Source organism: Cibotium barometz, chromosome 25 (assembly GCF_041138505.1).
Source record: "Cibotium barometz isolate CiBa-2024 chromosome 25, ASM4113850v1, whole genome shotgun sequence".
Lineage (NCBI taxonomy): Eukaryota > Viridiplantae > Streptophyta > Polypodiopsida > Cyatheales > Cibotiaceae > Cibotium > Cibotium barometz.
Window position 1 is genome coordinate 39,793,309 of NC_141070.1, and position 18,650 is coordinate 39,811,958.

An 18,650-nucleotide genomic window follows, 5' to 3' on the forward strand; every position below is an offset into this window, starting at 1 on the left:
GCTTATCAGGTCTTCTCAGATGAGGATTAGCCATCATGTAGATGTATATCCCATCATGCTTTTGTATCGACCAGTCTACAAGCCATTTGTATCTATGGCCTCATGTTTCTATGTATGACATCCACCAGTTGTATCAAATTTTCTTTTATAAATTAGATTGTCTTTTGTGATTTTGTATTTCTATTAAGTTTTATATATTGGACTATGTCTTTTGTGATTTTGTATTTCTATAAAGTTTGTACATATCCCGACCATCCGGCGTCCGATGGTGGTGAAACTCTGCAATGTAGGGGTACAAGCCCCATGGACCCACTCACAAAGTACCACTTGCATCGGATGTCGTATGATAATGATGTCCCACTCAAACCCGCTATTCTTTGGATAAGGGATGTTAGTGGCCACCCGAACAGTGGACTACTACCAAGAATATCCGTTGGGCAACAACTCTAAATCTTTCTTGTAATAGCCTTGTAACTATTCTTGCCAACGGGTAGTACTCAAGCTGATGTAAAAGAAAAGGAGAGTAGAGAGAGAGTGTGTGTGGTAATATATGGGCTAAGCCTCACTCAATAATACGAGGGATTATTGGCATCATCTTCATGTATAGTTTTGTGAAAACCTGTTTGATTCGCATGTTGTCATTGCTCTCTCTATTTTGAACATGTCTTTTAACCCACGTCTATGTTCACAGTCAATCCTGTCGTCCAGAAGTGACTCCCTTCTAGAGATAGGATTAGGAGCCATGTTAAGACTCTCTCTAGATGCAAGAACTAACTATGGCCCTATTGCAACCACCTCCCTTAACCTAGGCAGATTGGTGGCGCAACGCATTAGCATTGGCTTATCTTGTTGGGCATAGTAGTATTAGTCGTGTCTCCTCTCCGACTAGGTGGTCCAGAACCACGCAAGTGCCGGGTCTCGATTGGACATTGACACTTTTGGTGATCCTACTAGAGGGAATGGCACGCCAGGTAGGGAGTAGAAAGATAGCAGCTAGTATAGATTAAGTGTTGCATGGTCAATAAGAAAGTACACACTAACTAGGGTTAAGAATGCTAACAAGAGAGGCATAAGAGAGCAATGGAGAAGGAAGGAAGCTCAAACAGGGAAATGCAGTACTGTCGTAGACAATTTGAAGCTATAGAACAAGAAGCACCACTGCACCATCCTCTACACCAACCAAGAAGATTGGCAAACGGAATTCCACAATAGCTGGAAAGAATGATTTTAAAACAACAAAGAAATCATCAGGAATCATACATCAGCAAGAAGGAGAGGAGCTGGCAGCTGGGGGCATGATGTCTCTCAAATACCCAAAATTCAAAGACAAGAGTGAGGAGCATCCTAATTCTCACATCTATCTTTGAAACCACGTTCCAGGAAAATAGAGCTCCATTGGGGTAGAAGAAGGAATATTTTGCCATAAGATTGGGTGGCAAAGCCACTAGCTAGTATGCCTAGTACAGTCTAGAACACTTCCAGAACTTTGAAGAGTTGAAGAAGGCTTTCTTGAAAAGATTCAGAAAAGATAAGACCATAACGGAGGTAATAGAAAAGTTACAGAGGATGACACAGAAAAAGAGGCCGATAGAAGACTATGCGGCCGAATTCAGAGCAATGCTGATGTTCCTAGACTAGCCTAACCATCCCGCCCCCCCTAGCCACACTGAGCCAGTGGTTTGTGATGACACAGAAAAAGAGGATGATAGAAGACTATGCGGCCGAATTCAGAGCAATGCTGATGTTCCTAGACTAGCCTAACCATCCCGCCCCCCCTAGCCACATTGAGCCAGTGGTTTGTGAGAGGACTGAGGGAAAGACTCTAGATTGTAGTAGCCTCATACAAACTAGAAGCCCTAACCTTCGAAAAAGTGGTGGTAGGAGCTGCCAAAGTCGGAGTCCTGAAGAAAACTAACAAAGGTTCCAAAAAGAAAACAAAGGACAAGAGAAAGAAACCTCAGAATTTGATTCTGAAGAAGGTACCTCAAAATTTGAATCCAGTCTCAGGAGTCAGATGTTGAAGAACAAAAGCCCCAGATAAAGAAAGGCATGAAGTAGGCAAAGAAAGTTCAAGAAGAACTAAGGGCCACCCTAGCCAAGATTGCAAGAGGACACGTAGGATCCAGACTGAGACCGATGCACAAGGTGTAACAATCAAGGGCACACAAGAGGAGTGCTAGTTAAGAGGCACATAGCAGGTGTGCACACTCTATGGGAGGGACATTCACTCTCCAGAGAAGTTACTATTCCTGTTAACCAAGTCACCATAGGATCTCAAATCAATAGACCATAAGGAAGAGGAGGTGGAAGATTTGGGAGAGGTGGAAGATTCGGTCCAAGAGGGTCCTATTTCTATTGCAATGGCCTAGGACACATACAGAATGATTGCCCCATATTTTAGCGCCATTAGTAGAGGAACTGTAAGAAACAAGGCTAACAAGGGAGGCAAACACAACACGAAATGATGCAACTGTGAATATGGTAAAAATCAACCATAGTGAAGGAAGGACAAAGCCACCAGAAGTGATGGCCGTGAGGATAAGATAATAAGGACTTGTCAAGATGCCAATGGGCATGAATGTTGAACCATAATAGGGACAGAGGCTAGAGAAGTGGGCAAGACAGCAGAAAGTTCGTGACCAGAACACCAAATTAGTGCAAGCACATTTGTAATTAAGGAATGATGAGAACAATACAAGAAAGCCCGTACATAGAAAACTCTGAAGGAAATTCAGACATGATAAGCCTGATCAAGAAGAAAGAGGAGATTGTTGAGCAAGAAAGAAGCCGCTCTGCAATGAAAGAGAAACCAGAGGAATGACGCAAAAATTCCAGAGTAGCAAAAGCGTCATAATAAGGAAAGAAGACAAAGAAAATTTGGAGAACATCTAAAAGGGAAAACTAACAAGGGGAATCTAGGAACGAGGGAAAGAAGCAAATCAAGAAGAAGAAAGAACATGTGGAGAGGAGCCCACTAGCAAAGGAGGAAGGCAACAGTTCTAGAAAGGAGTATGACTTATGGGAGGATCTCAGCAAGATGAAATTCATTAGGACTTGTTTGGGGTCTTCTTGGGCCCTTTTATTTGGACACTTAGTGAAATGCTTAAAATGCTAATCAAGCTTTGACCAAGCTAGTGGCCTAGGCCTGAAAATGCATTTTTCCTTTTCTACAAAAAAGAAAATAGGCCTAAAGGTAATCTAATCATTAGATCTTCTGTCCTTGGGAAGGAATATGGACCTAAATGCCTTTTTGTCTTGTAGTGAAGTACCTTTCACAAAGAATGTTTGAAAATTTTCGTCACTTTGTTCCCTCCCTGTTTGGAGGTGCTGCAGATCCCACTCTCTCTCTACACTCTCTCTCTAAAACGCGTTTAGGGTGTTTTACTTGGGTAAGGGCTTCTTTTTCTCTCTCTAGGAGCCATGGCCTGCAGATCTGGACCTCCTACTCCATCATCCTCTCCACCAGCTCTCATGGAAGAGCTCACCATCCCCTCTTGTGAAGGTACAGATCTACACATCCTTGCAAGCTGAAGCTCTCCATCTCCATCACTAGCAAGCTCTCCATATCTATCATCCTCTCCACCAGCTCTCATGGAAGAGCTCACCATCCCCTCCTGTGAAGGTACAGATCTACACATCCTTGCAAGCTGAAGCTCTCCATCTCCATCACTAGCAAGCTCTCCATATCTATCTCCTCAAGGCCTCCATTTCTCTATATCCATCTGCATCTCCTCCACCTCCATCTCCATCACCATCTCCATCTTCATCTCCTCCACCATCCACATTTCCATCCTCCACCTCCATCCTCCATCTCCATCATCTCCATCACCATCCACATTTCCATCTCTGTATCCATCTACATCTCCATCTCCATCACCATCCACATTTCCATCTCTATATCCATCTACATCTCCATCTCCATTTGCTAGGTACAATGGCTCTACGGGACATCACCAACAAGCAATCAAAGTTTCGCTTGCACGTGGACTTAGACGAGAAGTATGCCACAATGCGAAGTAATCGAACGAAGGGATGTATTCCTGCTGAGGTGCTACGACTTCAAGGTGCAAAAGCCATTGATCTTTGGACTGATGGAAGCATTTATCCCCTTGATCCACAGACTGGTGCACCTCCCCCTTTTCGTAATATCACGCAGGTCGTACGCTTCTTGGGTGATGGTTATAATGGTTTCTTAGGGTACTGTCAGAGGCTCTATTCTTTGTACTTGCAGGAACTCTCAAATCAAAATCACCTCAGGAAGCTTCTAAAATTATGCAAGGCAAAAAAGGAAGAATGTGCGTCAACTTTCATGGCCACAAAAGAACATATGCTGGCTCGAGTCAAGGATCTAGAGAAGGAGGATGCAGAGCAGAAGATGAAGCTTGATAAAGGTGTGGAAAGGAGGGATCGAGCTATAGAGAACTATCTCCGTCTTCGAAACTCAACTCGGAACCTTCGCCGACGTGTCGATCATTTCACTCACCTCCCCGTGGGATATAATGCAAGGCAGCGAAAGCGCAAGCCTCTGAGTCTTCTTTCCAAAGATGGGGGGGCTCGCAAGCGACGTGTGCGTCAAACAAGGTAATCACAGCTTCAAAACTAGCATTACATTCCTTTTTCATATAGTTATGTCATTGACTCTGAACTATGTGATGTCCAGGGAATGTGCTAAAGCAATATTAGGTTGTTCCAATACTAAGGAGTCTATCCTTGAGCACATTATTCCAGAGCAGAAAGTAATCAATATGATAACCAATCCAGTAAATGGTGCGTTGCGTGACAGGATTCAAAAGTATTTTCTCAAGGAATTCGAGCAGATTGTCAGTCCCATTGACATGCTCACTGTGTGCGACACAGCAGGTATCAGTGATAAGGGATACAGGGCTTTGTATACTTGCATCACAGCACGTCTACGAGGCAAAGGAATGACACGATCTATACTTCCAACACCATACAGTATAGTTATGGCAAGGAAGTCAGCAAACAACAATATTGCCGACTTGCTAGGCGGCTACAGATGGGTGGATGGTAGCATGCCAATGTCAAATTCAAAAGATTTTGCTTACAACAAGTTTAACAATGTTTACGTCGAGGTGGAGGCGCTTCAACGAGCTATGATTCAGTTTTATGATATGACATTAGAGGAGACGGATGGAAAGGCTATATTTGTCCTCAAATTGGATGAATGTCAGGTTGTAAAGGGCCAAAGGGTGGAACGTACAAGTCTGACACTCATGAGCAGGGCATTGAAGCGAAAGAGCTTAGACGGCGAAGATGAAACAGGTGATGCGGAGAATAACTTGCACACAAAGCGACGCAAGCAAGATTACTTTGGAGTGCAGTCTGAGAAGAACATATGGTGGCAGGCGGCATGGACCCTTCCGCACGAGGACCATGACAGTCTGAGGTGGTACTTCACCCGTACAGGTATTCAAGGAGTGATACATAGGCAATCAAATGGTGAAGTCTTGCATGTGCCTGGCACTGGTCACTTTGAAATAGAGTGGCACCTTGGTGGTGATCTCAAGACCCTCAAATGCATGTTGGGAACTAAAAGCGGTGCTAACACTTTGTTTCCATGCATCTTTTGTTGTCATCCAAGGATGCCAAGTGTCGCAGTGGGGAAGGCCAAACAAGCAACCAAGGTGAAAGGTCGTAAGCAGGCAAGTGCAAAGGGCTCAAATCAATTACAAAAAGGGAAGGGTATGCACGTCTGGCTCAATGGAATTATGAGCTGCAATCAAAGCAAGGCACCATCTCGCGCAGAGGAGGATGCTACTTGGAACCCTATTCTTTCAATTCCACTGTCGCGAGTACATGTGTGTACCTTGCATGCAAGACTTAGAATTTTGGACAAATTGTTGATGCTCCACATCAATTATGCTTGGAACATGGAGCCAGAGTCACGGCGAGAACAGGGCATCCAAGAGCTTGAAGTTGTTTTATCATCCGTGGGGCTTCACGCAGGTGCTGTCACCCTCTCTAAGGATCGCAAAAACCCATCAAGTACCCAAGATAACCCTAATAAGATATGTATGGGTGGTGCAAAAGCAAGACACCTGCTCTCAAACTATGGTGAGGCTCAAAGCCATACACATTTTGAATTATGGAAGCAGATTTGTGATGTAACAACCTATCGAGGCAATGAGGCGACACTAGGATTGAAGCGTGCACATGTGTGGGAAGCTTGTGATGAGATGATGAGGCTTCTTGAGCGCCCGTATCTTGATGAAGCAGAGATAGCTACATTCAAGACTTCGATTGACAGATTCACAGAAGAAATGATCGATGCTTGGGGGGAAACTCATATAACACACTACATGCATATTCTCTATGCGCACAGTTCCTTCTTTCTAGATGAATATGGGTCTCTTGCACTCTGGAGCAACCAAGGCATGGAACGATCACATTACCAAGCCAAGGCGGCCTATTTTAAGAACACGGGTCATGGTGGTGGCAAGGTTCGCAGCAATGCGTTTCAGGAAATGTTCAATTGGTTTTACCGTGCACTTACTGGGAGAAAGGCCCAAAAGCGAGCCGGAAATTTGTCTTTGAGGCGCAAAATCATGAAGGTGTTAGGTGCAAGGCGAAAGAGAAGGGTGCAATGCGTCAATGGCACGTGAAAGAGCGAGGCAATGGCACAGTGGTCGACTAAGAAATGGCCGTGTGTGGTTACCCACCCAATAATTCTTGTTCGCCACTTTTTGGCGCGTTCATTTTGTAAATTGACTTTTTTGTAATTTTGGCCTCCTATAAATATCAATGAGTTTTATAGTCATTTTTAAAAGTCTTGACTTGTGAGCTCTCTCTCTTCCTCTCCCCTTGACTCTCTCGCGCGCGCTCTCTCTCTCTCTCTCGCTCGTGCAGTAATATCTCACGCACATGGAGCCCCCAAATGATCCTCCCTCCAATACGCAGGATGACATTTTCAAAGACCTTGGGCCCTTACCGGTGGCACATAGAACTGCAATCCCAAACATTTACCCACAAGCCCAAGTGGATCTGGAAGCTGAGCGTGTGAGGCTTGAGCGAGAGGCCCAAGAGGCCCAAGAAGCCCAAGAAGCGAAGAGATTACACAAAGAAGCAGAGGACATGGAGGCAGCTGAGAGAGCAAGAAAAGAAGCCGAAGAGACGGTCAGAACTCAAGAGGACGAGGCAGCAAAGAAAGCACAGGAGGATGAGGCTGCCAAGAAGGAGGAAGAAGACGAGGCAGTTAGGAAGGCGGAGGCAGATAAGAAGGCTGTAGAAGAAGCTCAGGCCGCAAGCAACAAGAGAAGAATAGAATTCTTTGCTGCGGAGGAGGATTGGCTTAACAGAAAAGCTCACGGATTTGTTGCTGACCTACGAATGGCCGGATACGAAGATGACACAATTTTGGAAGCGGCCATACAAAGTCTTCGAGCAGAATATACAAAGAGGAGAAATGAAGACACAGTAGAAAGGGAGCACCTGCCGAGCAATAGGATTGTCAATGCAATGCTAGACAGAGTCTTGGCTCGTGCACTTGGTAAAGGAAAGAGAAAACTCTCAGCTGAGGAAGTAGAAAATAAGAGACAGAAGCTTGAACGAGAAGCCAGGGCAGCAAACACACGGAGGCTTCGTGAGGAAAAAGACAGGAAAGATGAAGAGGAGCGAGTAAGGAAGGAGGCAGAGCAGCGAGCAGCTCCGAAGACTCCATCTGCAAAGACAAAGAAAACTCCAACACCTGCAAAGGCTAAGAAGGGGAAAACCATTCCTAAATGCTCAAAACTCCCTTCCGATAACTTCCAAGAGCAGCGACAGAAGTTTAAAAATGACACGCCAGCTTGGACTCGCCACGCGCAAGCACCACCGCCCCCAACAACGCAGAAGAAGCAAAGGTGGAGACCAGGGACAGTTGCCCTTAGAGAAATTCGCAAATATCAAAAGACCTGCACACCAATTATTCCAAAGGCACCTTTTGGGCGTCTCGTCAAAGAGATTATCCACGACCAGCGCCGGGATGTCAATCGTGTGCAAGCGGCGGCACTAGGCGCTCTGCAACAAGGTGCCGAGGATATTTTGGTTTCGCTTTTCCAAGACGCGGTTTTGTGCATGGTGCATGCAAAACGTGTCACTTTGAAGCCATCTGATCTTCATCTAGCTAGGCGTATCCGTGGAGAGGAAGCTCTCTTTCACTAGATAGGGGAAGCCTTGTAATGCAACAAACCGTGTTTTGTAATCTCAATTTGATTAATGAAAAACCATGTCTATTTTCAAAAAAGTTATTTTCTATTGCAAGTGATTGTTGTCTTGTCAAGGTAATTGTAGTCTTTTGCATGTAATTGTTGTCGCTATGTACATTCGACCTCATGTGAACGCTCGTCTGCCACTGCCCGTCCGACTTTGGCTCGACTCGACGGGCCAATTTCTCCCGCGTATGGCCCCAGAAGGGTATATCAGCTGTGCGGGGTGCGCCGGGGCCGAGGGGGGGGGCCGGTGGTCGCTTCGTGGAGCCTGTGTGCCACGGAGCGACTTTTGGCTGTTTGACCAGGTGCGGGGTGCGCCGGGGCCGAGGGGGGGGCCGGTGGTCGCTCCGTGGAGCCTGTGTGCCACGGAGCGACTTTTGGCTGTTTGACTGGCGCCGGGGCCGAGGGGGGGGCCGGTGGTCGCTCCGTGGAGCCTGTGTGCCACGGAGCGACTTTTGGCTGTTTGACCAGTCAAACAGCCAAAAGTCGCTCCGTGGCACACAGGCTCCACGGAGCGACCACCGGCCCCCCCCTCGGCCCCGGCGCACCCCGCACAGCTGATATACCCTTCTGGGGCCATACGCGGGAGAAATTGGCCAAAAGTCGCTCCGTGGCACACAGGCTCCACGGAGCGACCACCGGCCCCCCCCTCGGCCCCGGCGCACCCCGCACAGCTGATATACCCTTCTGGGGCCATACGCGGGAGAAATTGGCCCGTCGAGTCGAGCCAAAGTCGGACGGGCGGTGGCAGACGAGCGTTCGCAAAAATTGATTGAAACATCATAACAGGACACGACAACAACATATAAACACATCAAGAAGATAAAACTTAAAATCAGCTCGAAAAACATCTTGATGTCATTAATTGTTTGATTTTCACAGACGAGCGTTCACAAAAATTGATTGAAACATCATGACAGGACACGACAACAACATATAAACACATCAAGAAGATAAAACTTAAAATCAGCTCGAAAAACATCTTGATGTCATTAATTGTTTGATTTTCACAGAAGGCAAATGATTACATTGGATCTAGCCAACTCGCTTGATGAGCTTGGTGAAAGCCTCGTGGGTGAGAGTCTTTACTGATGGTTTGTCACCAATGCGTTCGGCTATCTCTTTGGCATCAGTGATGCCTTGTCCAAGGCTAAGGCCACAAAATCCTAGGAAAGACCCTGCACCTTTATCACCAAAGCTATAGATAGCTGCTTCCCTATTTACAAGAATACATTTATGGGCATTTTGGGCTATAGGGGCTTCAGACAGGACGGCGCTTAGGGCTCTGCACTTCAAAAATTCAGCTTGCGCATCATTTGAAAAGTCGTTGTGAATTACGCGAAGCATCTCGGCATTGAAGCTCCAGATGTAGTGCCATAGCGCAGCATCTTTCCCCTCCACCTCCTTTCGTGCTCTACCCTTTCGGCTTGCGAACCAGTCCATTTCTCTTGCGGTCTACAAAGTAGATAGAAGAATGAGTTGACTTCAAAAAATTACAAATTAAGAAGGGAAGAAATTGGGTGTACTACCTCAGTGGCATCATCATGATCCGCAAGGTCTGCATCACTAATATTGATGCTCCCGAGGCTGACAGAATCCAAAATGGCAAGCGGCTTGTGAGGGGCAAAGCTAGTTTCTGGCACACTCTCGTAGAAATCCTTGCACTGGGATATTTGTACAAGAGTCTCTGCCACAAGGGACTCTATTGAGACATGATTTTCCGGGAGCGCAAGCACCTTTGTGACATCTGCGGAACTGAAGTCAATGTGGATGTCATCATCTTTGGACGGCTGTTGTGTGTCTCGCATGCCCGCGTACATAGCAATGACTGAGAGAGTTTCATCCTGGTGTAGCCCAAGGACATGGGCGATGTCATCCAAAAATAAGAACTCTACACCTTCTACTATGATGGGGTGTAGAGTTCGCACTTCGAGCTCTGGAACTTCATCCATGACATCGTCCCCTTCGATGTCCCGTTTCACAGCCTCAGCTTGCGGCTCTTCCGCCAGAGTCACAAGTGCAAGAGATGCTTCTTGCACTGGGGTGACAATCTCTTCCTTTGGGTCAGCTTCCTTGATCAAGAGATAAGGTGTGGCTTTCTTTGGAGGAGTGGCCTTCCTCTTTCCCTTGCTTTTCTCTGTTCCCTCTAAGATCAGGAGGGCAAGAGTCATGTCCCACCTCAAAAAACTTGTGCCAATGTTGCCCATTCCAAGACCTACGAGGTTATCTTCTTCCTCCTCCCTTAGATATGCGCTACTAAGGCCTTTGAGGAATCTTGCAAGCCTAAACCTGAAATTTTTGTCCGCTTTGTAGGTATGCTTGATAAGATCCACAGGCACCCAAGTTCCCTCCTCGTCTTCAAAGTTGACACAATATTCAGCCATGTATGTGTCCATGTAGCTAGTGAACGCCCCAAACACGTCATTATGGAGTTCGGCGGTGCCTTCCATGTCAATAGATGTCTGAAAGATGGGTGCAAGCTTCTCGATCAAGTGATCGAGGTCAAGCTTGTGCAATTGAGATAGGAGAGCTTGGGCGGGGGTGGCCATGCTTGAGTAGCGAAGAAGGCGAGGGGACCGCAAAGATGCCGAGAGTGAGGAGATGAACTCAAAGTGGCCAAAAGTGACTTATAAAGAGGTCTTTAAAAATTTTTTTATGTTTAAAAACTCACTTAAAACCTCCAAAAAAATAAAAACACGCGACAAAACTTAAAAGTGCACAAAATTGAACGCAAATTGCGAGTAGCCAAAATTGTTTTGAATTAATCTCTCAAAATCTGTTACATAGCTTGCTTGATATGGATACATCTGGGGAAGGGAATGCTTTTACAAAAGTAAGATGCCTCTTTCCTCTTACGTAGAGGTGTGTTATCAATCACAAATGAAAAGTCACCTTTCAGTGCAAACCTAAGGCCTAAGTACTCCCTTAGGTTTGCCATATTCCAATCAGCATTTACTACGATATCCCACACATCAGCTTGCGTGCTAACATGTACATCAAGCTGTTCTGCATCGTTGATGTCCGAATCGAGTGCTTGCCATTCGCCTCCAGTCAGCTTCCAACGTCTGTAAGGAAAGATAATAGAGAGTTGTTGCTTTCCAAGCTGGTACCGAACGACCATCTTCTCCGACACCACCATGCACTTTATCTTGTCACCCTGATGTTGAATAACCTTCAAATCCCACGAAGGTGGCAAAAAGGCACTCATTACTGTGCCTCCCTTTGCAATCCACATTGTAGGAGTCCGGTGAACATCAGCCTCCTTGAACAAAAACACAAACAAATGTAAAGGCATGAAGAACGTGAGAGTCGCACGATGTGACCCATAGGTGCACTTCATTGCATTGCACACATCAATCTCAATCCGACGTCTGGTTAGTGCAACCAAAGTATTGTCGGGCTTTGGCCAATCATGGTCCATGAGACTTGGTGTAGGGAGCCTCCGTAGAGTCCCAGAACCATCTCTTGACGTGGGTACAATATACTCTGCATGAAAGAAGAAAACTGAGCGCTCTAAAAGCTCTGATGTTGAACAACCAGTATATAGTAGCTTGCCGATTTCAAAGTGATGCGCCTCAAAGGTTCTAGAAAGGGCCTCTAAAGGCTCCCATTCCACAAATGTCGACGGAAAGATGTCTGCACAGAACATTACAAGAACACACTTGAAAAAATCAAGCTTCCGTAACATGAAATGATATTAGCATGTCTCAGTGCAGCCCATAAAACAAGAAGCACAAATAAAACTTACAATTTGCAGGAAAGCGTTTGTGATTGGCATTGTCAACACGGAGTTGCGATGCCTTGTAGACGTGTTGGATCATCACCTGCTTGCTTCCGTCAGCCCCCTGCTTGAGATCCACTATGCGACCCTTCCAATGGTGTGACTTTAACCCTATGTATCTGCGAGAGACTTTGTGGGCTCCCCTTGTGCTTGGACGCATCGTCACCCACATTCCTTTTGCAAAGGTGCTTGTAACCCACAAGCCAGTGTCGTCTTGTTCGTTGCTGCTGCTAAAGGACTCCACCCTTGAACGAGGTCGGCGACTCATTGTGCTTGGCTAACCGACTAAGCTAAATGCTATGAAGTTGTAGGTGTGTGAGAAGATCTCTGCAACCTAATGCTAGCAGAGCATATAAGCTGGCTAGAGGAGTCAAGAATGTGTATAAGCTAGCAAGAGGAGAGTGAAGAATGTGTGCAAGCAAGAGAGGATGGACTTGATGGGGAAAAAAGGACTGTTTTCCAAGCTTTCCATAGCCAAGAAGATCTCTGCAACCTAATGCTAGCAGAGCATATAAGCTGGCAAGAGGAGTCAAGAATGTGTATAAGCTAGCAAGAGGAGAGTGAAGAATGTGTGCAAGCAAGAGAGGATGGACTTGATGGGGGAAAAAGTGGACTGTTTTCCAAGCTTTCCATAGCCAAGAAGGCACAGAAAGATAGATCTAACTTTAGGAGGGAAGGGGAAGGCAGAATGGGGAGGGAGGAGGCCAAAAAAGATTCTTTTAGTTAGAGAGAGACTCAAAACCGAATTGCTAGTTTTAGAGAGAGGAAGAGGGAGTGGGGAGAGGGAAAAGTAGCTTTAAATGAGGGATAATGATGGGGGGGCGTTTCTGGCCCTAGCCCACTTTTTGAGGTGGGGTCATTTATGCCAGTTTGAGCTGTCTTTATTAAAAAAAGGTGGGAAATCTGATTTTATTGAAAGATTTTGCATTTTCAGCCCAATTTCTTAAAAAAAAAACGTATGATTCAAGTTTGACCCCTACATATTAGGGGCAGGGAAACCCAACATTTTTCTCCACATGGCCTTCTCCCATTGCACCATTCCTTAATGACTGTCATTAGGCTTGGGGCAAATTAAAGGGCCCAAGAAGACCCCAAACAAGTCCTAATGGAATATCACTCTAGATCAAATGCTCAACCTAATTCCCAACTACAGACACTAGTTGTTACAAGCCATAATACCAAATGAAAAAAATTAGTACAAATGCCTTTGTAGGAACCGAAAAATGTAGCAGCAGAATGCAAGAATGTGGAAATTGTTCAGGACTGTGAAACATATGTTCCGAAAGTAACCATCAGGATTAGGGGTGAGATAGTAACAAGAGTCATTTGGACGGTGGGTCAGGGGTAAACATAATATTAGATAGCCTAGCTAAAAGGCTAGGGCTCACTAACATGCAACCCGCTCCGTTCGAGGTTTGCATGGCTAACCAGAGAAGGGTCCGACCTGTCGAGATAATATGGGAGAACAAATAGAGGTGGAAGGATGTAGCTTCACTGCTGTGTTCATTGTCCTCAAGATGATTGAGATAGCAGGTGCATATCCCATGCTCCTAGGAAGGCCTTGGCTCGAGAGTGGAAGAATAAAGCATAACTGGGAGACAAACAAGATCACCATCAGAAGAGGCAAAAAGAAGGTCTGCATCTCAGTGGGTGGTGGTAGGAAGAGACAGGACAAGCCCAAGAAACCGACCAATGCATGTAGAAGGCTTGAACTACCTAGAAGGGGTAGAAGATGATGAAGAAGAGTAGATCTTGAAGGAGAATCAAGATTTGCTTTCCCTTTTTGAAGTGGACATAAAAAGGATCGTGCAAAGGTATGACTCGGAGGTCCTAGTAGCCCCCATCCTGAAGTGATAGTCAATAAAGAAGGTGAGTGTGAGGAGGAAGAGGATGCTCAAGATGATGTGGAAAAGCTACAAGAAGATGTGGAAAAGCTACAAGATGCTAAGGATAATGTGGAAAAGCTACACAAAGAAAAATAAAAATCCATGGTGGCTCTAGAAGAAGCTAAGCTTAGGAAAAGAAATATCAGGGTGTAGGAAGATGAGCTTGAGGAGGTGAATCTAGGGGATGATTAGGAACCCAAAACAGTCAAGATTAGTGCTACATTGAATCAAGAATTCAGAGGGAGGCTCCTTGAACTACTAAATTCCTATACGGATGTCTTTGCTTGGAATTATTCTGACATGACCCCAATTTCTATTAGCACAAAATTAACTTGAAGGAAGATGCAACCCCTATAAGGCAGAGCAGATACAGGATGAACCCAAACTAGGCCAAGCATGTAAAAGAAGAAATTGATAAATTACTAAAAATTAGGGTTCATTTATCATGTGGATCGCACAGAATGGCTATTTTTGATAGTCATTGTTCCAAAAAAGAATGGGAAGCTGAGGGTGTGCATTGATTACCGCAAGATGAATGCTTCCACTGTATCCAACCCATTCCATTGCATTTCATTGATTCCTTGCTGGGTGCAGTAGGCGGGACATAAAACATATTCTTTTCTGGATGGATTTATTGGGTACAATCAACAAGTGCGAATGGCCCAGAAAGATAAAGAAAAGACTACCTTCGTAACAGAATGGGGAGCCTTTACCTCCAATGTGATGACATTCGGGTTCAAAAATTCTCCTAAAAAAAATATTCTTTTATGCATAGAAATCAATAATGATAAAAGTAACACTTTTATAATAAAAAAAAATATTCTTTTATGCATAATTTTATGCATAGAAATCAATCATGATAAAAAGTTACACTTTTAATAAAAATATTCTTTTATGCATACTTTTATGCATAGAAATCAATAATGATAAAAGTAACACTTTTATAATTAAAAAAATATTCTTTTATGCAAACTTTTATGCATAGAAATCAATAATGATAAAAGTAACACTTTTATAATAAAAATATTCTTTTATGCATACTTTTATGCATAAAAATCAATATGATGAAAGTAACTCTTTTGTAATTAAAAAATATATACTTTTATGCATTATTTTATGCATAAAAATCCATAATGAAGAAAGTAACACTTTCATAATAAAAAAATTATCAATAAGTATCTTTCATAGAATTTAATTCTACTAAAAATCATTCTTTTATAAAAATTAATTAATATGCATCTTTCTATGCATGAATGAAAATGACACTTTTAGAATACTCTAACGATGGGGATTACTCTTTTTGAAATTTATTTCACAAATTTTCAAAAAATTTTGCCATGACCTCCTTTGTATGGCTGACCATTTTTCAATTTTTAACTCACTAAAATTAATTAGAAGTTCACGAAGAGTAATTAAATCATTCTAATGTAAACATTTTCTACTTATTTAAGAGAAACATTATGAAAAACTTGATTTTATCCAATAATCAATCATCTAGGATAAAGAATGGTTGGATTTACTAAAGAAGAGAGGGGAATGCCTTTTTTCAATGAGGCATAACATCATTTCATTTTAGAGAAGACAAAAATTATAAAAAAAACCATAAAAGAAATAGAAAAGAGAAGAATCTCCAACTTACATAGATAATTTGAGAGCTTTCCTTTGGCTTGATGGTTTGAGGGTTCTACTCTTGTTTGAAACAAGAGTGGCCACCAATCTTTTAGAAGAGGGAAGGTCAAAAACTAATGAAGTATGAGTAAAATTCACAGTTTTTGGTACTTGGGAGAGGCAGGGTAATAGTGCAAAACACTATTGAGTTTCAACAAAGGGGAAGTCTATTTATAGGAAAAAGTGAGCTTCTAACCAAGCCAACTGATTCTAGAATTTTCCAGATCAGTTTGGTCAATTTTTGACCATTTTTGGGTCAGTTTTGCTCACTTTTTGGATCTAGTTGAAACAGGAGAGAGGAGAGATAAAAATATCTCATTATTTGGGAGTTTAAAACTCATTCAAGCATGTGAAATAAGCGCCTCCTTCATGAGGAGAATTCCCCCATACTGAGGTGTCAAAAATGCATCATTTCATCTAAATATCTCTCTTTTTTAACTATTAACCTTGTCCTTAGTCAACTCTTTATCTTATGTGAGTATTTACTCATTTTTGGGGGATTATCCTTTTATTCTTCTATTTATCTCCTCCCTACATTTGGATGAATCTTATTGGTCCATAGGAACCTTAATTTAAAATTTCAAAAAAATCTTGACTCTCAGGATAATGCCTCTTGAACAGATTATACTTAATTTTTAATGCACCTTCTGAAAATCTTTTTGAACTTCTATTTCAAGGGAACTTATTTTAATAAGATGAGGTATTTTTTTATCCAAAAATATTTAAAATCTAAATATTCTCTCTCTAAAATATTTTCTCTCTCTAGGCCTGGTAGAAACAAGATCTTTTATATTTCTGAAGAGGGATTTGATTATAGGGGAAGATGCTAGACATCTTGAGAGGTTGCGGAGGAATATTAAAAATTTAGACCATTGAATGCATGGAATGTCACATTTTTTGTAATATTTTGGGACTTTTGTAACGTTAGCGATTGTAACGTTAGCGAAAGAAACCTCATTGTAGAGGGTTTGACTATGGAAACTCTTTCTCTCTCTCCTCCCTCCCTCTCCCCCCCTCTTGCTATGAGTTGATCATTTTCAAGTAGGTATAGTATTGCAGAACATGGTCTATTGATGAATGGTGTTCGTATTATGAGCATTAAATGGTTAGAAATCTTAGGGAAATGAGAGGGGAACAAAGAGTTAGAGAGAGAAGAGAGAGGCAATGTGGGCCATAAAGCACATGACGAAGCCTTATCTAAAATTACATGTATTAAAAAACAATACATACTCGATCTTCCCCAAAAAAGTAAAAAAAGATGCCTTTAAAATTGTGGTATAGAAATTCAAGGAAAGATGCCTTTATTATTGACATTAAAAAAGGCAAAATGTGTTTTTAGTTTGTTTGTTGTAAAAGTAGAGTACACATCTCCCACTACTATAAATATAGAGATAAGCTCCATAGCACTTTGTTAATCACTATTTCCACCAAAGCGTTGTTAGAGTACACCACCCACAACCCTCCTTCATATTGTTTGTGATGGCCTCATCAAATATTAGCATTGAAGTTGTTGCTACGCATATCACAATGGAGGCCACCAATGCGGAGGTCAAGTAGAAGACCATAGATGGTGCACAAGCATGGAAAGGTATCACATCCTTGCCACTTCCTGGTAATGATGATGATATTTCTCAAGTGAAGACCAAAGTGGTGGGCTTAATTGTGGTATGGCGAGCCCATGGTTTTATTGATGATGCATATGAGCGTCTCTTACTCAAGGAAGTGTGGAAGGGTATAAACGTCATGTGCTTACTTTGTGCCTTCACCCCAAAGGACAAGTGAGGCTCATAGACAATCTGGGACAACCATATGTAACTTCCTCCATGCCTCATACTTCCATGGTTAAATAACTAATAAATGGCCTTCATTATTCTTTGGTGGTGACGAAAATTTTCTAGCCTTGGCTCCACCAGTACTTGGTTTGCATGGCACATTTCCACTTGCACTTGACCTCTTCTCATCTTTCTTAATTTCTACTTTCCCTTTGTGTAGACCCACGCATGACAAAAGCTCCTCCACTCTCTTACACATTGCTTGCGCCTCTCACGTTGGTTGCATATATGTAAAACATATATATTTATAAACTAATTTTTTCACAATTCTACATACGACTTGTAGTGTACAAGGATGAACTCGTGTTAAAGGAATGTCAAGTATAGGATCCCATTTTGGATCCACCCTAACCATTGTTCTACCATCGCATATGAATTGATCAATATGAATTGATCACAAGTCAGTGCACCATCCTTCCTAGTATGCATATTCCATGCCTTTTTTGTATTCTTACCTTTTTTCTTTGAGTGCATGCACTACAAACAAGTCAACTCTGCATTTTCCACATTCGAGACACCAAACATGCACTTTAGTGTCTTCATATCACCTCCTGCAAAATGCCATTCCACTCAGTAGTCTCCAAAACCATCCACATGTAGAATTTCACCTTCTTTTTTATGTTGAACCACAATAGGAATCTCTGTTAGATATTGAAAAACATCTTTAGGATCTCATGAACCTCTTTTGGAACCTCAAATGTTACAAGCCACCAAATTTTGTTTTCAGATTGAACACTAGAGTACCAAGCCTTCACCTGGCTTTATGGAAGGATCCAATGCCCCGTTCATCAATGTCAAACTTAATCTTTCTATCTTTTGATTCTTCACAATTTCACTCTCATCAAGTTTTAGTACAAATTTCAGTGTGCCACCACATTCTTTAATAGACATATCATAGAACTTCACCATTGTAGCTTGCAATTTGCACACATCCAAGACATAATTGTTGTTTGGATTTAGATCTAAGGTCACTTCTTTAGCAAAATTCTTGAATGCATACAAGTGAACTATGTGTTTAGGCTCACCATGAGTTCAAGAACGTTGTTATTCAATTGATGCCTTGCTTTTCTGACACTAAAAGGACAGAGCAGCGAAGTCATCCTTTTGTTTTGCAACACAGACTTAAAACCTACATCCATTTGTTTGTAGATCATTGCATAGGATTCTCTACTTAAACCAACTTTGTCCCAATTACCTTGAGCTTCAGTTGCAGTCAAATACATTTTTACATCTTGCAATCGTGCATAAACGAGATCATCACTAATTGTTATGAACT